The sequence below is a fragment of the Sapajus apella genome, unplaced genomic scaffold (genome assembly GCF_009761245.1).
Source record: "Sapajus apella isolate SASKATOON/1434 unplaced genomic scaffold, GSC_monkey_1.0 scaffold34, whole genome shotgun sequence".
Lineage (NCBI taxonomy): Eukaryota > Metazoa > Chordata > Mammalia > Primates > Cebidae > Sapajus > Sapajus apella.
The window spans coordinates 545,718-555,535 of record NW_022436974.1 but is presented as its reverse complement, the minus strand read 5'-3'; the positions used below and the strand labels follow the sequence as shown (position 1 = coordinate 555,535).

The following is a 9,818-nucleotide window of genomic DNA, read 5'->3' as shown; positions in this document are numbered from 1 at the left end:
AAAAAAAAAAAAAAAAAAAAACCCCGTTCTTCCACACCCCTTTGGATTCCATATTTGGGTCCCCTTCCACAATCTTGTGGAAGGTTTTCTCCCTTATCTTTTTCTTTCTCCTTTTTCTCTTTCTCTGCCTAAATAAATCACTTTTTGCAAAAACTCTTTGGTGTCTGATATTTACTTGTGAGCACACCGTGCCTGGTGAGGTCCTCTCTCCCGTTCTTGGGTGAGTGAGAGACCAACGGCCTAGAAGAACAGCCCACCAGGTAGTAAGCTAAGCCTCCCCCAGGTCCCAGAACCCAGCAACACTCTCTATATATTAGCCTCTATTATAAATATTTTCTAACACTTTCCATTTGCCTTTCAAATTTATTTATCTTATGGCATACCAAATGTATATGCTCATATATACATTTGGGATATATGAGTATACCAACACAATAATACTCAAATCTATTCATTTTAAAATAAACTTTCAAATTATTACTTGTCTAAAACTTTTTTTTTTACTTTTAATTCAGGGGTACATGTGCAGGATGTGCAGCTTTGTTACATAGGTAAATGTGTGTCGTGGAGGTTTGTTGTACTGATTATTTTATCACTCAGGTATTAAGCCTAGTATTTATTATTTTTCCGGACCCTTTCCCTCTTCCCACTCTCCACCCTTCAGTAGGCCTTAGTGTCTGTTGTTCCCCTCTATGTGTCCATATAGCCTCATCATTTAGCTCCCATTTGTAAGTGAGATCATGTGGTATTTGGTTTTCCATTCCTGTGTTACTTTGCTAAAGATAATGGCCTCCAGCTCCATTTATGTCCCTGCAAAGAACATGTGATCTCATTCTTTATTATGGCTTCATAGTATTCCATCATGTATATGTACCACACTTTATTTATCTAGTCTATCACTGATGGGCATTTGGGTGGATTTCATATTTTTGCTATTGTAAAACAGACGCATGTGTGTATCTTCATAATAGAATGATTTATAGTCCATTGGGTATATGCCCAGTAATGGGATTGCTGGTCGAATGGTATTTCTGACTTTTAGTCTTTGAGGAATTGACATTCTATCTTACACAATGGTTGAACTTATTTACACTACCACTAATAGCGTATAAACATTATTTGAAATTTTTTTCATTATGATTTATTTCTATTGCTTTAAGTTCAAAAGTCATTCTCCATCTCTATGTCAGAAACATATTCTTAGATTTTCTAAATATTGATGGCTTTTTACATTTAAAATTTTGATATGTATGGAATTTAATGTTATTTTTCTAATTATTATTCATTTGTCCCTAAATGTTGAGTGACTCCCTCTTTTTCCCAGTTGCTTGCAATGTAATTTTTAATAAAGTCAAACATATGCCCACAAGAATACCTTCATAGGTTACTTTACTGTCCCATTCATCTCTAAATCCTTATGCTAATATCACATTGTTTTGTTAATATCTGATGTATCAAATACCCCTACATTTTAAATCCATTTACAAAATTTCATTAACTACATGTATTTGCTTTTTCTTCAAATGGACCTCAAAATTTTATTAGCTCTTTTTACTTGTTTATTCTTCAGAAGAACTTTAAAATCACTACCACATTTCAAAATTACTCTAAAGCCTAATGGGATTTTATAGGCATTTCATTATAAATTAATTTAGAAATTGATTTAAAATCATGTTTAGCCTTTCCTTTCAAGAACGTGGTATGCGGCATAATTTAGTCACTTCAACTTTTCATGTCCCATTGCAGTTTATTTTTTATCACACATGTCTTGCTTACGTATTATTAAAGAACGTAATATAGACAGCTGATGTATGACAGCAAAGAAGTGTATATAAATAAAAGCACACATTATAAAATATACACACACCTACACAATAATAAAGTTTTGCTCTGACACCTGAGACTTCTTGCTGTACTACTTGCTAGTCATTGCTAGAATGCTTATTTGTAACCAGTTTCAACAGTCAGGGTCCTGGCAGAAAAACAGATGACACACTCAAACGGATTATGGATAAGAATTCATGAAAAGTCTATTGAGAGAGGCAAGAACATGATTAGGGATCCAACAAGGGGTGAAGCAGCATGGGAGACTGACAGCAGAGGAAGCATCACACTGACCAACCCGAAGGGTAAGGAAAAGGTGTGGTGCAGTTTCCACAACCCAGCGAGAGCTGTAGCTATGGAAGCAGACGGCCTGAGCAGATACCTGGCCTGAAAGGGAATAAACAGCAAATAAATACTATGATTTCTATCTGTTTCTACACATTGCTCTCCAGCTAGTACCTCCTGTTTCTTGAACCCAACTAAAAGGAAAAGAGCAGAGGAAGCCAGGTGATACATTCCAAAACAGACAACCTCCCTACCAGGTAAGAAAGTGCAGGAAAGGAAAAAGAAGAGCTCTCAGGTGCCTAGAAGATGAGGAGATAGACAAAGCATGGCTTTTCAATAGAATAGAAACCCATGTATCTATAGAAAGACAAAAAGACTTGCAAGGTTGACAAAGGTAAATACTGAAAATATTGAGTGAATAAGAACAGGTTTTAAAAACGCAAGTTCTATATGATACGATTCATGTATATTTTGGAAACACAGGAAGCAACAATATGTATTTTATGCACATAAACCTATGTATTAAAAGTAATATCAAAAAGTTAAAAAAAAAAAAAAGCATAGAAGGCCGGGCATGGTGGCTCACACCTGTAATCCCAGCACTTTGGGAGGCTGAGGTGGGCCGATCACAGGGTCAGGAGTTTGAGACCAGCCTGACCGACATTGGGAAACTCTGTCTCTACTAAAAATACAAAAATGATCCAGGCATAGTGGCACACACCTGTAATCTCAGCTACTCAGAAGGTTGAGGCAGGAGAATCACTTGAACCTGGGAGACAGAAGGTGCAGTGAGCTGAGTCCACACCTTTCACTCCAGCCTAGGTGACAGAGCAAGACTCTGTCTCAAAGAAAATAAAACTATACAAGAAGAGATGCTAATTTTAGTTAGCAGTTTCCTATAAAAATGGAGAGAGTACTCTCTATTGAGATGTGAGGGTTCCACTGCATTCCAGCCTAGGTAACAGAGGAAAACCCAGTCCCTAAAACTAATAATAATCATAGTATTCACAAATCTAAAAATCACAATTGAATTTTAATGAGAATCTGGAAAATAAAGTGTTTTTGTGTTTTCTGTTAACTTTTTTAGATGAACATGTTAAACACTTTTAAAAAGATGATTTTGCAGGGGGGATCCAAGATGGCCATTTAGGAACAGCTCAGGATTGCAGCTCCCAGTGAAAGCACAGAGGGTGAGTGGATGCCACATTTTTATTGCCCACAGATTAGGAAATTCCCAGGCGGAGGAGCTCCACCGGTCGCCAGCATAGCTGTTTCGGCCAGCGCGGCTGTGCCGGCCAGCGCCGGTGCTTTGTCAGCGCCTGGGAGCAGTGGTCCTCTGTACAAAATACAGTGGTCTGGGTGCCCTTTTGGCTGGCGATTGGAGCCACGGGAAGGCACCCATTCATCTGTTTAAAAAGGGGACTGAACAGGGGTCCAGGACAGTAGATTCCAGGGCAAAAAAATAGCTCCACAAATCTCAGTGCCGCTGTTTAAGCCAGTGCAGTGAGTCGCTGCAAGCATGGGAAAACACACAGATCCCGGCGCCTATTCAACAGGCAACTGGAACACCAACTTAAAAAACAAAAAATGTCTCTGAGGCAGGGAGCCAGGCGATCAGGCTCGGCTGGTACTACCCCCACAAAAGAACAGCAATCAGAAACTCTCTGGATTGAGAGTTTCACAGCAAGCGCAGCTGAACCCAGGATGGTCCAGCTCTGTGGGGGAGGGGCGTCCGCCATTACCAAGGTAGCCCACAACTACGGAGGTAGTCGGGAAATGCTGAGGCAGCCCGCAGCTGCCAAGGCAACCCGCCACTACAGAGAGACTCCGCCTTAACAGAGGCGGGCCACCATTGCCGAAGCAGTTCCAACTACACCCATATAAACAGGACTGCAGGGAAGTTCACTCAGCAGCTGGGTGGAGACCACAGCAGCTCAGCAAAGCCTCTACAGGCAGACAGTGACTAGGCTGCCTCCTTGTTGGGCAGGGCAGCTCTGAAGGAAAAAAAAAAAGAAGGCAGCAGCATAACAGAAACTCATAAATAAAGCCCTAAATCCCTGGGACAGAGCACCTGGGAACAAAAAGCAGTTTATGAGTTCTGCTGCAGCAGACCTAAACATACCTGCCCAGCAGCTCTGAATGAACAACGGAGCTCACAAATCAGCACTTGAGCTCCTATAAAGAACAGACTGTCTCCTCAAGCAGCTGCCTGACCCATGTATATCCAAAGAGCCACCTCAAAAAGGAGAGATCAGACTTACACTTGGCGGGTATCCTTCTGGGACAAAGATAGCAGAAGAAGAAAACTGGCAAAACCCTTACTGTTCTGCAGCTGCTGCAGGTGATCCCCAGGCAAGCAGGGCCTGGAGTGGACCTCAGCAGACCTACAGCAGAGGGGCCAGACTGTCAGAAGGAAAACTAAGAAACACACATAACCTCATCATCAACAAACAGAACGTCAACTCAGAGACCCAATCTGAAAGCCAGCAACTACAAAGACGACAGGTGGATAAATCCTTAAAGATGGGAAGAAACCAGCGCAAAAAGGATGAAAACACACGAAATGAGAACACCTCTCCTCCTACAAGGGATCACAACTCCTCACCAGCAAGGAAACAAGGTTGGAGGGAGAACAAGTGTGATGAAATGACAGAATCAGACTTCAGAAGGTGGGTAGTAAGAAACTTCTCTGAACTAAAAGAACATCTTCTAACCCAATGCAAAGAAACTAAGAACCTTGAAAAAAGATTTGATGAAATGCTAACAAGAATGGACAAAATAGAAAGGAATATAAGTGAATTGATGGAGCTGAAAAACACAACACGAAAACTTCACGAAGCATACACAAGTATCAACAGCCGAACTGACCAAGCAGAAGAAAGGATATCAGAGGCCAAATATCAACTCAATGAAATAAAATGGGAAGGCAAGAACGGAGAAAAAAGGGTAAAAAGGAATGAACAAAGTCTCCAAGAAATGTGGGACTATGTGAAAAGGCCTAATCTACGTTTGATAGGCATACCTGTATGCGACGAAGAGAATGAATCCAAGCTGGAAAATACTCTTCAGGATATTATCCAGGAAAACTTCCCCAACCTAGCAAGTCAGGCAAATATTCAAGTCCAGGAAATACAGAGAACACCACAAAGATATTCGTCAAGAAGAGCAACCCCAAGGCACATAATCGTCAGGTACACCAGGGTTGAAATAAAGAAGAAAATACTAAGGGCAGCCAGAGAGAAAGGTTGGGTTACCCACAAAGTAAAGCCCATCAGACTCACAGCAGATCTCTCAGCAGAAACCCTACAAGCCAGAAGAGAGTGGGGGCCAATATTCAACATCCTTAAAGAAAAGAACTTTCAACCCAGAATCTCCTATACAGCCAAACTAAGCTTCATAAGTGAAGGAAAAATAAAATTCTTTGTGAACATGCAAGTACTCAGAGATTTCGTCACCACCAGGCCAGCTTTACAAGAGCTCCTCAAAGAGGCTCTACACATAGAAAGGAACAACCAGTACCAGCCACTCCAAAAACATGCCAAATGCTAAAGAGAAACAACACAATGAAGAATCTGCATCAACTAATGGGCAAAACAGCCAGCTAGCACCAAAATGGCAGTACCAAATTGACACATAACAATATTAACCCTAAATGTAAATGGACTAAATGTCCCAATCAAAAGACACAGACTTGAAAATTGGATAAAAAGCCAAAACCCATCGGTGTGCTGTATCCAGGAAACCCATCTCACATGCAAGGATACACAAAGGCTCAAAAGAAAGGGATGGAGAAAGATTTACCAAGCAAATGGAGAGCAAAAAAAAGCAGGAGTTGCAATTCTCATCTCTGATAAATTAGATATTAAAGCAACAAAGATCAAAAGAGAAAAGGACATTACATAATGGTAAAAGGAACAATGCAACAAGAAGAACTAATGATCCTAAATATATACACACCCAATACAGGAGCACCCAGATATATAAGGCAAGTTCTTAATGACTTACAAAGAGACTTAGACTCCCACACAATAATAGTGGGAGACTTTAACACACCATTGTCAATATTAGACAAATCAACCAGACAGAAAATTAACAAGGACATCCAGGACTTGAACTCAGACCTGGGTCAAGCAAGCCTAATAGACATTTACAGAACTCTACACCCCAAATCCACAGAATATACATTCTTCTCAGCACCACATCACACCTACTCTACAATTGACCACATAATTGGGAGTAAATCACTCCTCAGCAAATGCAAAAGAACGGAAATCACAACAAACAGTCTCTCAGACCACAGTGCAATCAAGTTAGAACTCAGAATTCAAAAACTAACCCAGAACCATACAGCTTCATGGAAACTGAACAACTTGCTCTTGAATGTTGACTGGATAAACAATGAAATGAAGACAGAAATAAAGATGTTCTTCAAAACCAACGAGAATGAAGACTCAACATACCAGAATTTCTGGGACACATTTAAAGCAGTCTCTAGAGGAAAATATATAGCAATAAGTGCCCACATGAGAAGCAAGGAGAAATCAAAAATTGACACCCAATTGTCCAAACTGAAAGAGCTAGAGGAGCAAAATCAAAAAAACTCAAAGTCTAGCAGAAGACAAGAAATAGCTAAGATCAGAGCAGAACTGAAGGAGATAGAGACACAAAAAACCCTTCACAAAATCAATAAATCCAGGAGCTGGTTTTTTGAAAAGATCAACAAAATAGACAGACCACTAGCCATATTAATAAAAAAGAAAAGAGAGAATAACCAAATTGATGCAATAAAAAACGATAAAGGGGATATCACCACAGATTCCACAGAAATTCAAACCATCATCAGAGATTATTACAAACAACTCTATGCACATAAACTAGTAAACCTGGAAGAAATGGATACATTCCTGGACACTTGCCTCCTCCCAAGCCTAAACCAGGAAGAAGCCGAAACCCTGAACAGACTCATAACAAGGTCTGAAGTTGAGGCAGCTATTAAGAGTTTACCACCCAAAAAAAGCCCAGGTCCAGACGGGTTCACAGCCGAATTCTACCAGACATACAAAGAGGAGCTGGTACCATTCCTTCTGAAACTATTCCAAACAATACAAAAACAGGGAATTCTTCCCAAATCATTTTATGAGACCAACATCATCCTGATTCCAAAACCCAGCAGAGACTCAACAAGAAAAGAAAACTTCAGGCCGATAACCATGATGAACATAGATGCAAAAATCTTCAATAAAATACTGACAAGCCAATTGCAACAGCACATCAAAAAGCTTATCCACCATGATCAAGTAGGCTTCATCCCAGGGATGCAAGGCTGGTTCAACATACGCAAGTCTGTAGACGTAACTCACCACATAAACAGAACCAAAGACAAAAACCACATGATTATCTCAATTGATGCAGAGAAGGCCTTTGACAAAATTCAACAGCCCTTTATGCTAAAAACCCTCAATAAGCTAGGTATTGATGGAACATATCTCAAAATAATACAAGCTATTTATGATAAACCAACAGCCAATATCATACTGAATGGGCAAAAACTGGTAGCATTCCCCTTGAAATCTGGCACTAGACAAGGATGCCCTCTCTCACCACTCCTATTCAATATAGTACTAGAAGTTCTAGCCAGAGCAATCAGGCAAGGAAAAGAAATAAAGGGTATTGAAATAGGAAAGGAGGAAGTCAAATTGTCCCTATTTGCAAACAACATGATTGTATATCTACAAGACCCCATTGTCTCAGCCCAAAATCTCCTGAAACAGATAAGCAAGTTCAGCAAAGTCTCAGGATACAAAATCTATGTGCAAAAATCACATGCATTCCTATACACCAATAACAGACTTAAAGAGAGCCAAATCAAGAATGAACTTCCATTCACAATTGCCACAAAGAGAATAAAATACCTAGGAATACAACTAACAAGGAACGTAAAGGACCTCTTCAAGGAGAACTACAAGCCACTGCTCAATGAAATAAGAGAGGACACAAACAGATGGAGAAACATTCCATGTTCATGGTTAGGAAGAATCAGTATCATGAAAATGGCCATACTGCCCAAAGTAATTTACAGATTCAATGCTATCCCCCCATCAAGCTACCAATAACCTTCTTCGCAGAACTGGAAAAAACCACCTTAAACTTCATATGGAACCAAAAGAGAGCCCTCATAGCCAAGTCAATTCTAAGCAAAAAGAACAAAGCGGGAGGTATCACACTACCGGACTTCAAACTATACTACAAGGCTACAGTAATCAAAACAGCATGGTACTGGTACCAAAACAGAGATATAGGCCAATGGAACAGAACAGAGGTCTCGGAGGCAACACAACATATCTACAACCATCTGATCTTTGACAAACCAGACAAAAACAAGCAACGGGGAAAGGATTCCCTGTTTAATAAATGGTGTTGGGAAAACTGGCCAGCCATGTGCAGAAAGCAGAAGCTGGACCCCTTCCTGACACCTTACACTAAAATTAACTCCAGATGGATTAAAGACTTAAACATAAGACCTAACACCATAAAAACCCTAGAAGAAAATCTAGGCAAAACCATTCAGGACATAGGTGTAGGCAAGGACTTCATGACCAAAACACCAAAAGGATTAACAACAAAAGCCAAAATAGACAAATGGGACCTAATCAAACTCCACAGCTTCTGCACAGCAAAAGAAACAGTCATTAGAGTGAATCGGCAACCAACAGAATGGGAAAAAATTTTTGCAGTTTACTCATCTGACAAAGGGCTGATATCCAGAATTTACAAAGAATTAAAACAGATTTACAAGAAAAAAAACTAACAAGCCCATTCAAAAGTGGGCAAAGGATATGAACAGATACTTTACAAAAGAAGACATACATGAGGCCAACAAACATATGAAAAAATGCTCATCATCACTGGTCATCAGAGAAATGCAAATCAAAACAACATTGAGATACCATCTCACGCCAGTTAGGATGGCTATCATTAAAAAATCTGGAGACAACAGATGCTGGAGAGGATGTAGAGAAATAGGAACACTTTTACACTGTTGGTGGGAGTGTAAATTAGTTCAACCATTGTGGAAGACAGTGTGACGATTCCTCAGGGACCTAGAAATAGAAATTCCATTTGACCCAGCAATCCCATTACTGGGTATATATCCAAAGGATTATAAATCATTCTGCTATAAGGACACATGCACACCAATGTTCATTGCAGCACTCTTTACAATAGCAAATACCTGGAACCAATCCAAATGCCCATCGACGATAGACTGGACAGGGAAAATGTGGCACATATACACCATGGAATATTATGCAGCCATCAAAAACGATGAGTTTGGGTCCTTTGTAGGGACATGGATGAAACTGGAAACCATCATTCTCAGCAAACTGACAGAAGAGCAGAAGATCGAACACCGCATGTTCTCACTCATAGGCGGGTGTTGAACAATGAGAACACATGGACACAGGGAGGGGAGCACTACACACTGGGATCAGTTGGGGGAAAATCAGTTGGGGATGGGGAGTTGGGGAAAGATAGCAAGGGGAGAGATGCCAGATGTAGGTGATGGGGAGGAAGGCAGCAAATCACACTGCCACGTGTGTACCTATGCAACAATCTTGCATGATCTTCACATGTACCCCAAAACCTAAAATGCAATAAAATAAATAAATGGTAAAAAAAAAAAAAAAAAAAAAAAAAAAAAAAAAAAAAAA

At 40.1% G+C, this 9,818-nt stretch overlaps 1 pseudogene; it reads right to left on the bottom strand.

The window, feature by feature from the left end:
* Positions 1–3,318: 3,318 nt before the first annotated feature.
* The window catches only part of LOC116563114, a 23,095-nt pseudogene continuing 16,595 nt past the window's right edge, over positions 3,319–9,818 (bottom strand).